The sequence below is a fragment of the Talpa occidentalis genome, unplaced genomic scaffold (assembly GCF_014898055.3).
Source record: "Talpa occidentalis isolate TD23 unplaced genomic scaffold, MPIMG_talOcc4v2.1 talOcc4.17, whole genome shotgun sequence".
Lineage (NCBI taxonomy): Eukaryota > Metazoa > Chordata > Mammalia > Eulipotyphla > Talpidae > Talpa > Talpa occidentalis.
This window is the reverse complement of record NW_023601754.1, coordinates 53,354,373-53,368,284: the sequence shown is the minus strand read 5'-3', so window position 1 is coordinate 53,368,284 and position 13,912 is coordinate 53,354,373. Positions and strand designations below refer to the sequence as shown.

The window sequence follows — 13,912 nt, the reverse complement described above, 5'->3', positions numbered from 1 at the left end:
CGGCAGATCCGGGGAGCTGGGCTAGGGCCGTGGGACCTGGGCTGGCCCCAGCTCTGCTTGGGGGTCCCTGCGTGATGCTGGGGCAGCACACGAGCAGCGGCCGCGGGCATCTCAGGTGGCCACGCACCTCTGTGCCCCAGACCTACCTCCCACCCTCCACTTGGGGTTGCCCCTGGGGGTACAGAGCATCCAACCCCACAACCCAAGCCAACTGGCAATCATGGCCCCATCCTGGTCTCCCTGGCACCCCTGTTTGGGGGACGCAACGTCACCCCCGCCACATCCCTCCAAATCCAGGTCCCTTCTGTCTCCAGGGCCGGTTCCCAGTTTCTCTGCTTCACCCCGCCCTTCCGGCTTCCGGGAGTCTCATGTGTCCATCTCACCCGCTGCCTCTGCCCCATTCCACTCTGCCAGCAGGGCATGGCCTCCCCCCCAACTCCCACCCCCGTCTGTGGCCCCAGCCCCAGCCACACAGGGGAGGCTGCTGCAGCCACTTCCACCCGGCCTCCCCGGGTCTCCGCAGCATCGGCACTAACTGGGGGGGTGGGTAGCCGGGACCACCAGGAGGCCGGAGGGGCCGGAGCTGGGTGGGGAGGTGTGTGGCCTGCCCCTGTCCTGGGACCGAGCCTGGGAAGACGCTCAGGCAGTGGCGCAGAGTGGGCCTTGGGGTGCAGGCTGTGGGGGCAGGAAGCCAGGCAGATCGCCTTGACCTCTGCCTGGGACGCACGCGGGAGGTGGCTGTGCCCATCCCAGCGGGGCCATCGAGGCCGGCTCCGAGCTGGCAAGAGAAGGCTCGTTAGGCGAACCCAGGCGAGCCCTAAGCCCGCCCAGTCAGCTCGGGAGTGGCCAGTGGGGCCGTGGGCTTCTGCTAGGCTGTCCGTGCACAGGCGTGAGGCCCACGCTTCTCGGGACAACTCCCGCCCTGGACGCCAGGCCACAGGGACGCAGGCGCCTCGGGCCTCACTGCCCCGCAGGAGCAGCCGGGCCGGGCAGGCATGCGGCAGCCTCTCGGGCCACGTCTCGCTGCACACCCCGGGGAGCCAGCCCAGAAGGCCCCGCGCTGCCTCCTCCCCGGAAGCTGCGCAGGAAGAGCGTGACGCTTACTGAGCACCTACTGTGCGCAGCCCGCCAGCGCCATCGCTTGGCAGGTGGACTTCACAATCACGTGTCACAGACTCGGGGCACCGGGTGGGGGTGGCTGGGCCCCCAGAGGCCTCCCTGGAGATGCCCAGAGTGACCGGGCCCTGAGGCTCCCGCCCCAGGAGCCCCACCTCCTCCCCGCCCCCGCGAGGGAGAGCTAAGTGGTGAGCGTTTCAAAGTCGACTGTCAAGAGAAAATGGTTGGAGGAAGGAAATGTGCAATTAGGAGCTTCAGAGTAATTTCCATGGTGTGGTTTGAGCTCGACGGTAAACACTCAGGATGGGAGGACGTGCTGGTCCCGGCTGAGTTTCCTGCCAGCTCGGCTGGGCCCCAGCCCCGGGTGGGCGCAGGCGGCGCGGGCCGGGCGGCTGGTGGAGGGGGGGCTCCCGGTTTGGCTTCTCCCAGCCCAGCGCTCGGTGTTAAGGAGAGGAAATATTAACATTGTAATTATAATTCTGTTTATTTAATTAAGTTATTAAACAGACCCCGCCTGGAGGAGGAAGGGAAAAAACCCTTAGTTTTGTTCTAATTGTTTCTCCCAGGATGTAATTAGAGCCTTTCAGAAGGAATCCGAGGAGCTGGCAGAGGCGGCGGCTGTGCTGGTCCTGGTCCGGCCCGGGGAGTGGGCAGGGCTGGCCCCGGGGAGGGGCTGCGCCGTGGGGTCACAGGTGTCTCGAGGGCCTGCTGGTGGCACGTAGCAGGTGCTTGGGAAATTGGTGTGGCGCGCTGGCCGGTGGGCCGACAGGCCGTCTGCGCAGCTGCCCGCAAACCTGGCAGAGAGGCCTTCCAGGGACACGCGGCTCCTCACCGGACCCCGCTGGACTCGCGGCCGCGCTGTCCTGGCAGCCCGGTGGTCGGCACCGGCATCCATCCTGGTCAGTCAACCGCTCTGCCTGGCACATCACCGGACTTCACTGCTGAGGGCTGGTGACCAGGAGAAGAGTGTCCCACCCGGCCCCAGGCCCGAGGGGCCTCCTGACCCTGTCCTCAGGCGGGGTCCCCGAGGCCTGGAGGTGGGGGCTCCCTCCCACGGACACCCCCCTCCTCCACTCCGGAGCCAATTTTAGGAGCCAAGACCAGGCCCAGGGGAGCCTCTGCTGCGGGGGGCAGGGAGTGTGCCGGCCCCAAGCAGGCCCGGATCTGGTTCTGCTCCCCCCAAGCTGACAGCTGCCCCCAGGTTCCGTGCAGAGCCTCCCGTCGGACGGGAAGCGTCTCCTTCCAGCTGGCACGGCCTTATCGAACAGTCGGGCTTTGTAAGTGCGGACAGCTGCGGCCATGGGGGCTGGCTCCGGGCTGGGGTGGGGGCTGGCTGGGAGCTGGGGTTGGGAAGCTGAGGAGGGGGAGCCAGAGTCAGTGGTGTCCATCAGTGGACGGGGGAGCGAGCATCGTGGAGACTTGGTTCACCTGGAGCCTCCGCGACGTGCGCCTCTCAAGCACCTGCACGTGAGGCTGATTTAGAGAGTGACCATGAAGGGGACGGTCAGAGGGGCTGGGCCCAGCCTCTAGGCCCCCATGCTCACCCCTGACATATAAAAGTCCTCCTTCAACTGCGGTCGACGGGGGAACTAGCTGAGGATCTAGGAAACGAACCGTGCTGGAAGAGTGGGCTGTATGGACACCATCCTCTATGCAACCACCCGTTCCCCCCAGCCCCCCATTTCCCGTCTACCCGCCCAGCCACCACTCCACAACTCTACCCACCTGCCCAGCCACTCGCCATCCATCCACGCCCACCCACCCTACACCCACCCACCCATCCAGAGTCACAGAAGACTTACACTGGGCCACGTCCTCTGCTCAGCTCCATGCACCCAAAAAGCGACCGGCTCACCTGCCCTGGGGGCACGCCCGGCGTGTGTGAGGCGGGTGAGGGCAGGAGAAACAGACAACCCCTGTTTGAGTGGAGGAAAGTTTGTAGACAAAAACGTATAAACCAAGTGTGGGGAGTGTCTCAGTGACTCACCGTCAGTTTGCACCAGGAAAGTGGGGAGAGGATCGTGTCCCCCAGGGTGACTGTTGTGGCATTAGAAGAGAGAACGCACAACAGGCTCCCGGCGCCCGCCTGGCGTGAAAGGTGCTCAGTAGGGTTACGATTTATTACCTGCGTCACCATCGCCACCACTGTTTGCCTGCCTGGGCCGGGAGGGGGGCAGTCTGGGGAAGCTTCTTAAATTCGCTGGAGAGGGCGGGAGAGGGTCACCTGGCAAGATGGGGCAGGTTCCGGCCTATTTCGAAGGTAGAGACAGGAGGGCTGGTTCAGGCACTGGCGATTGTGGGGCAGGGAAGTGGTGTTTCCCGGGTGTTTGGTCTGAGCAACTGGGAAGATGATGAATCATTTGCAGAGACTTTGCAGAGACCAGATCGACCCTGGAAGAAATTGGTTTAAAGACAAGATGGGCACATGCCTCTGTCTGAACCCGCAGGCTCTGGAGCCAAAGGTCTGGGTTCAAAGTCCTACCACCCCCTCTCATACCCTGTGTTAGTGGCTGTCCTAGCCTCTGTCCTTACCTCAAAAGTGGACTTGTCACCCCATGAGGCTGTTGTGGTAATTACTATGCCATGCTGAGCACGGTGCCTGCTTGAGGTAGGAGCTCAGGTAAGATGACTATTGGTCACTAACTCTCTACTGTTTGGGGGGCTCCTCACCTCTGTCTCAGCAGCTCCAATCCCTTCTTCCAACAGGCCCTGGTCCTGGGTCGCCAAGGGCAGCTCCTGACAGCTGCCACTCTCTCTACTTTCCCCCTTGGGTTCTGGAGCCCAGGGGTGTGGGGCACCCATGGCGACCCTGCTGGTTCCAGAATCAAATAAGATCACAGAACACATTTTGTAAGAGCAGGAGGGAGCAGGAGACTCAGTTGCAGACACCCAACAAGGAGCCTGTCCGTGGCAACTTGTCCAACGCAACTCTAGTTGGCAGAGAAGGTCCCCAAGACCCCCTCTGTGCCTCACGAGCAGTTTGTAATTTGTAGCTGGGGAGTGAACAGGGCAGGGTTGACTGAGGCCTGCTTGGGGGCAAAGCTCTCTGGCAGGGACTGAAAGGGTGTTAACTGAAGTCACCTAATCTCTCCAGACCGTGTTTCTGGCTGGCTGGTTTGTATCTCTCCACTGGGAGTGAAGGCTTCAGCTGAGGGGAGGGACACACAGCGCTCCCGTCTTGGGTGTGAGAGCATCTCCACGCTGATGACTTCAAGCGGTCTGCTCTCCGCCTGGGTGGCCTCCTGAATTTCAGACCCACCTCTCCAGCTGGGTGTGTTGTGTTTCTCCTCAGATATCCTACAGGTGCGGTGATGTGTTTCCAGCTGTGAGTTTAAAGTCTTCATTGCAGTTGTTTCTGGTTCTAGCGTTTCCCTGAGCTTCTTTTTTTTTTTTTTTAATTTTATTTTTATATTTCCCATACAATTGCAACCCCCTTATTTTGACCCCATCTCTCCTTTCCCCGCCCCCCACATCCCATAGTGTGTCTCTGGTTCATAGTTGTTGGTTGATTTTGATTTTTTCTTTCTTATAGTTGTTCTTTTTCCTGGTCCCTTATTTAGGTTTTCTAGATTCCTGCTATGAGTGAGACCATCCGGGATTTTTCTTTTTCTTTCTGGCTTATTTCACTGAGCATGATCCCTTCCAGCACCATCCATGTTGCTGCAAATGGCATGTGTTTATCTTTTTTGAAGGCTGAGTAATATTCCATGGTGTATATGTACCACATCTTCTTGATCCAGTCATCTATTTTTGGGCATTTGGGTTGATTCCAAAGCTTAGCTATTGTAAACAGTGCTGCTATAAACATAGGGGTGCAGGTGCTCTTTGGAATGGATGTTTCTGTGTCCTTTGGGTAAATACCTAGGAGTGGAATTGCTGGATCCTATGGAAGCTCTATGTTTAGTAGGTCCAGAAATCTCCACACAGCTCTCCATAGTGGTTGGACCAGTTTGCACTCCCACCAACAGTGCAGGAGAGTTCCTTCTTCTCCACACCCTCACCAACATTTGTTGTTGCTAGTTTTTTTAATATGTGCCATTCTCACTGGTGTGAGATGGTATCTCATGGTAGTTTTTATTTGCATTTCCTTGATTACAAGTGATGTTGAACATTTTTTCATATGCCTGTTGGCCATTTGCACTTCCTCTTTGGAGAAGTTTCTTTTTAGCTCTTCTGCCCATTTTTTGACTGGATTATTTTCTTTGTTGTTGTTGAGTCTCATCAGCTCTTTGCAGATTTTTGTGATCCGTCCTTTATCGTTAGTGTTGTGTGCAAAAATGTTCTCCCAGTCGGTGGGGCTTCTCTTTGTTTTGGTTATTGTCTCTTTTGCTGTGCAGAAGCTCTTTAATTTGATGGAGTCCCAGCTGTTGATCTTTGCCTTCACTGTCACTGCTTTGGGTGATGTGTCTGTAAAGATGTCTTTGAGGTGCATGTCATGTAGTGTTCCATGAGCTTCTTTATTATAGTTTCATTTCCTTGCTTAGATCCCTTATCTGTTCTTTTATGGAGATCATATTTTCCATTAATTCTTCAACATATATTCTTTATTTTTTAAACATATTTATTAAAAACTGCTTTGCAAAATTTGTCTGCTAAATCTAATATCCAGACCATCTGAGGACTGATTTCTATTGACTTTTCCCTCCCTCTCTGGACCATGAGTTACATTTCCCTGTGTCTTGTGCATTCAGTGAGTGCTGATTGTGTGTTGGACAGTGGGAACGACGTGTTGTAGGAATTCTGGGTTAGGATATCTTCTTCTGAAGAGGGTTGGTTTTTGTTCCAGCAGCGGTTCAATGGCTGGATCAGACTTGCACGTGTGTGATCTTGCTTCTCTTCTTGTGGTGGCAGATCTGTGGAAAGCCACATGGTCTGCCAAACTTCTTCAGCAAGAATCAACTCCAAACCCCAAATGTCGTTGAAGCTTAGTGTTACGGGTTAAGAGAGGTCTGTGGCCAGCTCGGGTCTGAAGTGTGATCTTTATTATTGAGAGGAGGGCTGTCTAGTGTCACAACCAGATGTCCCATGTCTGTGAGGCTTCACTGTGGCTGGGCAAGAACCCCAAAGTCCCTCGGCTCTGCTTGACATCTGGTACCTCTGCTCCTATCACACCCTGATCAGCCTCCGGTGGTCTCAGCAACACCAAGGGAACCTCACAGGGATGAGCTTCCTCTTCTCCAGCTTCCTGTTCTGCATTTTCCAGCTGCTTCAGCAATCCCACACCCTGGCCTCTGTTCCCTCAGCTCAGTAGGATGCTGGTTTGTGGCACTGGGATTGGGGAATTGCCTCCAAGCACAGATCTAGAAAGATCACGGGGATCCCATCGTGGTTTTCCTTCTTGCTCTGCCACCGACAGCGTGGGAAGCTGCGTGATTTTGTATAGCAACGGGGCTGATCCGGTTCCAGGGCCACGAGCAGAAATGAGAAACTCATTCTCTTCCCTAATCTTCTCCTCCGTGTCCTCCGACTGGAGACCCAATACAATTTCTCCAAAACTTCATCTTAGGAGTCATCTTTGGTGCCACCCTCTCTGTCTCCAACTCCCTGTGGGGGATTCACTGGCAAAATTGGTTCCTTTGACATTCCCTGGAGCCCTTGGGTCTGCCTAATTTCCTTCACCACTCCCATCATTAATTCAGAAACCACCTGTTTTTGGAACCACCCGGGCAGCCTCCAATCTTGCTCTCCCACCCCCCACCCAGTAGCCAGAGGCCCTTCTCAACCCATAAACCTGAACTTGGCACTGCCTGACATAAACCCTACCACGTTACCTGGCTGGCAGCTCTTGGGACTACCCCCACCTGCTCCACGACCCTCCCTATTGCCACATCTCCATGCTTCTGCCACCTGGATCCGCTGGCAGTTACCAGATGACCCCTCCCCACCCCCCAAGCCCTCGCTTGGTGGGGCCTGGACATTTTGCTAAGCAACCCTCAAGGTCTCGCTCATCCCAGTGCCTCTGGGTGGGCTTCCCCGGTCCCCCAGGCCTGTGCTTGACGCCCTTCTGCGCACACATAGCCACATGCTTGCGGGCTCTGTCTGAGCTGCTTGAAAGTGGGAGGAGGGCAGCCTCACAGCGTCCTGCCCGAGCCCGGCCCGAACACAGCCCACGCTGTCTGGTGAAGGTGCCAGTGCCCGGGGGCCGAGGGACGGGGGTGCTTGCCACAGGTGGAGGGTGGGGCTTCCCGAGGGGTGCACACCCCCAAGAGGGACGCTGGTGACCGCTCTGGAGATTCTAGTCCCTGGCACTCTCCCGCAGTGAGAACTCGTTGCAGAAAGGGTGAACATGTGGCTGGAGGAGGGGGTGCTGCCACGGGACCCCGGACATCGCGCATAATGCACCCCGGCCACCATAGCCCTGCGTGGGCCCCTGACCGGTGGGGAGACCGCTGCCCTGGATGTTCAGAGAGGAAAAGCCTCCCTTGGGCACCATCTCCCCACCCTGACATCCCCTTTTTTTGGGCAGGGAAACCCCAAAGCTACCAATTCTTCCAGGGACTTTTAGCCTCTGGCTCAGCCAAGTTCTAGGATTTCCCAAGCCTAGGTCACCTCCGCCACGGGGCCCGCCGTGGGGCCCGCACGCAGCTGCCCTTGGACCACGCAGCCTGCTCTCTGCGGGGAGAAGGTCACCCAGACACCGGATGCCAAGCCCCAGCACCCGCCCCAGCTCCCAGACCCCAGTGCCCTGGGGGGCTGTGCTCCCCGCTCCACGGCCTGTGGGGCGGCGAGTCACCCGCAGCTGAGTCAGAGCAGCCGGTTCCTAAAGTAGCCACTAGCCAGGGCCCGAGGAGCCCCAGCCCCGGTGACTCACAGCCGTCTGTCCCCGCCAGGGTCACCGGCCTCGGGACCAGCTCAGCCACGGGGAGAGCAGCCAACGCTGAGAGCGCAGGCCGGTTCCAGCCCCTGTGAGGGCTGCCGGCAAGGAGCCCCCCGGGAAAGTCTGGTTCCGCCGGCTCCCTTGGCTCAGTCCTGCTGAGAACTGGGCTCCGGGGCGAGCACCTGGCGGACAGGGCTCATGGGTTTGTGTGGCTGGGGGTGGCGACGGCGCCCGGGGGTCAGCGGTGGGGGGAAGCAGCCGGTGATGGTGATGACGGTGATGCCCGCAGCCCGAGCTTGGGACCGGAGTGACCAGCAGATTCGAAGTCGGAGCCCACGGCTACTTCCCACTCTGCTGCTGTGGCCACAGATGTGGCTTCCAGGACAGGGTCCATGGCGCAGGGTCCCCGCCTCCTCCAGGCAGCAGCAGCCCTGCCCTTGGAGATTTTGCACAATTTTTCTTACCTCCATGTTGCTGAGGTGACAACATGGGTACCCCACATGTGAGCACAGGATGGGCACAGGGCCCAGGCCAGGACAAGCCAAACTCTCCCGGGGCTTTTCCACCAAGGGCGCTGTCATTTGGCTCAAGGGTCAGAGAGCTGCCTGGGTGGCCAGTGTCATCTTTGTACCTCACAGAGGGTACCCGTCTGCAGTGGAAGCCTCTGGGTAACTTGCTGAGAGCAGCAGAGATGAGAAAACTGAAAGAGGGGACAGGGAGGAAGAGGAAGAAGAGAAACTGGTGTTGTCCCAGAGAAACCTAGTGCTTTGTTTAAGCACCTGGATCCAGCTGTACCTGAAGGTGGTGTCTGCTCCCGGGCCTCCCGATTACGCATGCCATGGAGCAACCTCAAGGAGCTGAGTTGGGCTGAGTTGGGCATCCTAACTTTGCAAGCCAAAGTGTCCTTCCTATACCTCCAACATCCTCAATCTCCAAGAATCTCCAGAACCTTCCCAAGAAAGCAAAATTTATGACAGGGCTGACTTCCAAGTTTAAGGACAAAAGACTCTTGTCTTGCCAGACCCAAATCTGGCTCCTTTGTCCCCTCCTTCCAGGGAACAGTTGGGGCTGCCTCAGCTACTGACTACTAGGTCAGAGGTCAGCTCTGCCCCTTGACCCCCACCCCCAGGAAGCACCTCTGTGGGGAAGCTGTGATAAACCATCAAATCCCAGGGCCGTTTCTTCGTTGATTATATAAACAAAGTCTCTTTCTACATAATTCAGATGAACTAGGAAAGCACAAGGAAGAAGAAAAACCACCTTCCGGGCACTCCCGCCCCAGGGGTGCTGGGACCCCTTGTGGCCCCGCTCCGGGTCTAAAGGCTCCAGCACACGTGGGGTGTCTGGGAATTGGTGGGCGTATCTGGAATGTCTCTGGACACTGCACACAGCCCCCGCTCTGTGTGGGGAGCCTCTCAGCGGAGGGGACAGGACAGGTTTGTCTAACGCCGGGGCGTGTGGCCGCTGGTCCGCCTGTGGTCACTGTGGGGGACTCGGGGCCAGTGGGGGCTCCTGGGAAGGGAGCTGCTGAGTCAGACGGGCCACAGGTGCTGGGCGCACCCTGTGCTGGGTTCTCCAGGTTGGTGAGGACCCACTCAGCAGGAAGGCTGGGCCTCATTCAACCCCCAAAATCACCTTCAGGTGAGAGAGAAGTCCCTCGGGCCACTCCCGGCTTGGTGCCGGCTGCCCTCCTGTGAAGCGGGGAGCTGAGGCTCCCCGTGCCCGGTGGTTGGCTCAGGTGACTCCCCGAAAGCCCCCTCCCCTGTCCCAGGGCAGGCGGTCCCCTAGCCTCAGGGGCCGGTCCCTGGAGCCCCGGGCACCGCAGGGACGCGCCGTGCTCTCTGGGACAGCGGGTCCTGCCGGCGCCCACACTGTCTTCTGGGAACACGTGTGCTGGGAAGCGGCCAGGCCGAGTGCCCAGGCAGCTTGGCCCCTGGCTACTAGGTCTGGCACAGCCTGGCCCCAGGTCCTCTGGGTCCAGGAACCGGGACAATGTGCCCATTCCCACGCAGAGGGCGCCCTGGACGCGCATGAGTGGGAATTAGCGGCACAGCGGCGGTGCCCGAGAAAACCCCCTGGACCGGACCTGTGCTGCTGGCGACCACCCCCACGGGGCCCAGGCCTGGGGGCTCCCCTCTGAGAGTCTGAGGGCTGAGGCATGGTCTCCTGGAGCCCAGCTCCCCGCCTTGCACAGGAGGGACTGCTGCTCGCAGACCCAAGGGACGGCCCGCAGTCACCCCGCACTGGAGTCCCGCCAGCCGTGCAGGAAGGAGGGCCGGCTGCCTTCTAGACCACCACCTGCCCCGTGTCCTGGCTCCAGGCGCCCGGCCCCCAACAGGCGGGAAGGCCGCAGGCGCACGGTCAGCACGGGGCGTTGGCCGGAGAGCAGCGCTCACCAAGGTTCCCGCCAGGACGGCCCTTGGTCTGAGCCCCTTCCAGGGGCGAGGCAATGAGAAAGCCTGGCAGGAAGGTGTGCACTGGGCAGCGGGGGCGTGCATGGGGGCGGCAGGGAGCGTTGCTGCCCTCTGCCAGGTCCCTTCCCTCGGGAGGGTGGGGCGTCCCTGCCAGCCTCACTGGGCAGTAGGAAGGGCCACGTGGCTCCAGCTGGACCCTTGGGCCCTGGACAAAGAACGGAACCCCAGACGACCACGGCTGTCCTGTCGGGGCACTGCTGGGAGGCAGGGTGGGGCTGGGCCGGGTCTGCCCATAAGGGCGTGTAGGCCTTGAAGGGGGAATGAGACGGGGTGCGGGTGCATTTGATTGATTCTGGGGCGGCAGCAGTGATAGGCCCCCCAAGGAAATGACACTGGGGGTTAGAGCTGGTTGTGGATTGAACTGGCCCCCCAGTTCACCCGCTGGAGTCCTCCAATGCCCAGCACCTCAGGACACCTTACCTGCAGGGAGGGCCGTGTGGAGAGAACAGGCCAGGGCGGCTCACCAGGGCGGCCCTCCTCCCACGGACGTGTCCTCGCGGCGGGGACTCTGGGCACAGCCGTGCGGTGGGGCGTGTGCCAGGAGGACAGCTGTCTGTCAGCTTCAGGGAAGCTGGCCCTGCCGACACCGGCCCTGGCTTCCAGCCCGTCTGTTCCTGCTGTCCAAGGCCCTGGTCCCTGGGCTCTGGCACCGCCGCCTGAGTCAGCCCGGCCGGCCGGGGGAGTGGGGCGCGTGGGAACCGGGCGGGGTCGTGGGGCCCCGGGCCACCCTGCCCAGGTGGGGCCACGAGGGCCCGGGGAGGACAGTCTGCTTGGCATTCCGGGCTCTGCTCCGAGACCGCGGGCCTGGCGCTCGGTCCAGCGCGGGCAGCGAGTCTGTCGGGGGTGGGGACAGCCCTGGCCCCGGAGAGGCCGGCACACGGGACAGCGGCCAGCCAGCGGCAGGGCGGCTTCTGCAGGGTCCGGTGCTTGCGGCTGAGGGCTGAGCCCTGGGGAGGCCGGAGAGGGAGACCCCACGTGGGGAGCCGGAGGTGATCAGCGGGCCCCTTTGAAGAAGCCGCCCAGGTCTGGGCTCAGCCAGCAGGGAAAGCACCCGGTGGCCGGCCCCGCCCGGCAGCGCGCGTGCATTAAGGAGAGGGAATGTGCCTCTCCTGGAGGACGGAGAGCGGCAGCCAAGGAATTTTAATCGCCCGCACGAACCCCAGACTGTCGGCTTTCTTCCCCGGCCCCGTCCACTGCCGAGGACAGGCAGCCCCCCGGCTCTCGGCAGGCCGGTGGCGGAGGGGACCCACGGCACCCTGTTTCCTGGAGCCCGATTGGCCCCCAGTCCCTCCGCTGACCAGCCCCGTCCCTGCCGGTGCCCGCCGTGGAATCCCATGAGCCGGGAGGCCGACCCGGTCACACAACTCCACGCTGCTCGGCCTCGGAAGGCCGGCTGGCCAGCGGCCGGGGCCCGCAAGGGCGGGGTTTGCACAGGGCCCCACAGAGGGCAGCTCGGCCTTGCCCTGCCAGGGACTCCAAGGGCGCTGGGCACCCCCAGGGCTGGCCAAGGACGTGGAGCTGGCAGGCGTACGCCCAGCCCCCACCTGCTCGCCACTCCTCCCCCGACGGAAATCCCCAGGCTCCTCCGCCAAGCGGGTGCCGGGTGCTGGCAGAGGCTGGTCCTCGAGCGGGGAGACACGCGCAAGACCCAGGCCTGGAGCCGGACAGCGTCCCCGCGGCCACGGGGCTCGCTGCAGGCCCCCACGCCCACCGGTCTGCAGGGCCCCTGAGGTTGGGACCCCAGTCCTCACGTCACAGGGCACCCATGGGTGCGCCCACAGCAAAGGGACAGTCGGCGGGCAGATGAGCATGGGGCGCTGCTGCCTGCTCCCTTGGGAGCCAGCCAGCAAGTGGCGGGAGCAGGGCCTGGCCTGGGCAAGTGCCCGCAAGCCCGGGACCGCCCAGCCCCTGGCAGCGCGGGAAGCGAGGGGCCGCGACCTGCTTGGCTGCGGAGGAGGCTGAGGTTGACGCCTCCCGCCCAGGGCTCCGGAGCCAGCCCTGGAGCGTCCTGCCCACGCAGGCCACTCAGCAGCGCCCGGGGCCCAGCCGGGGGCCGGGCTGGGGAAGGAGCGTGGGAGGGTGAGTTTCCTCCCTGGGGACCCAGGAGTGCGCGTGCGGCACGGAGCCCCTCTACCTGGCCGTGGCTTCCCGCCAGCCTCGCTGCAGAGCAGCCTGTTCCATCACCTTCCAGCTCAGGCGCGGGCGGCACTTCGGACGTCCCGGGACCTCCTCGGCACGGCACGGAGCGGCCTGTCACGGTGGCCCCAGCGTGGTCCCTGTGTGGGGTCCCAGCGCCCTCTGCCTGGGGGAGGAGGGGGAGCAGCGTGGCCAGGACGGCTCGCTCACCCTCTGACTCATCCCTCCCGTGCCTTCCCCTCCCCTCTGCACGCAGCAAGTACCCAGTATGCGCTGGGCCCTGGCCCGTCAAGGAGTCTGGATGAGCGAGACGCGGCCCGCCGTGACCAGTGAGACTCCTGCTTCGAGGCGGGTGTCCAGGCATCCTCGTGGGACTCACCCGGCCTGGGGGGCCTGGAAATGCTTCCTGATGAGACAGTGAGTGGCGCAGAGGGGTGGAAACGCGGGGCATGGGGGGGTCGAGTGGGCCTTAGAGGCTGAGTTGTGCCCCTCACGCCCACACTCAGTGTTGAAGTCCTGGTACCCCAGAAGGGGACCTTACAGAGGTGATGGAGCATGTGGGGGTCCTAACCCAGGTGGCCAGTGTCCCTGTAAGAAGAGGGGGTGCCCCAGGTACATTGGGAGAGACAGTCTTGGAAGGCAGCCAAGGGCAGAGGCCCGGGAAGGACCCGCCTCCCCCGTGAACTTGGAGTCCAGTCTCCAGAACGGGACAATTACTGCTGTTTGAGCCGCCCTGTCTGTGGGGCTTTGTTACTGAAGCCCTGGGACCCCAATATACTAGGGTTTTGTGGGTTCAGATGCAAAATCCTGAAAACCACTCAGGGTCCATAGCAAACAGGGTCCAACCAGCCAGGATGGGGATGTGGATTTCATATCAAATGCTGTAGGAGTCATTGAAAGGTGGATTTGGAGGGGGGGCAGCAGAGAACTGGGGGGGCAGGGAGTACAAGATGAAACATGCATTTTTAAATTTTGATTGACGTAACTTACAGCAAATTTACATGTACGGCTCAATGACTGCCCGAGTCCAGTCTTTTTTTTTAAAAGATTTATTTATTTATACAAGCACTGGGTACAGTCAGAGGCGCCGGAGGGTGCGAGGATTCCCCAGAGCCAGAGCGGGGAGCAGAACAGGCAGACTGACGAAGTACACTGCTGAGGGGAGCAGCGGGCGCAGCAGGAGAGGTCTGTGTGCCATGTGGGACCCTCTCCAGAGGCCGGGGATCGAACCGGCATTAAAGAGGCTGCGGGCAGCTTCGCAACCCAGCGCTCAACCGCTGCACCACCAGGGAGGCCCCCGATTCCATTTTGTTGATGTATAATGGTGTATAATAAACTGTGTACAATTCCATGACACAGCTAGGCTATG

At 60.9% G+C, this 13,912-nt stretch overlaps 1 long non-coding RNA gene across 2 annotated transcripts; it reads right to left on the bottom strand.

The window, feature by feature from the left end:
* Positions 1–2,548: 2,548 nt before the first annotated feature.
* On the bottom strand, positions 2,549–3,914 carry LOC119250507 (uncharacterized). Of its 2 annotated transcripts, XR_005126299.2 has the most exons (5): positions 3,787–3,914; positions 3,649–3,715; positions 3,341–3,507; positions 2,919–3,032; positions 2,549–2,589 (listed from the first exon to the last, which is right to left on the bottom strand). It is a non-coding gene; the product is annotated as an uncharacterized LOC119250507 (long non-coding RNA). The 2 variants fall into 2 exon arrangements; XR_005126298.2 differs by having other exon boundaries at positions 3,649–3,914.
* Between the last annotated feature and the right edge of the window lie 9,998 nt (positions 3,915–13,912).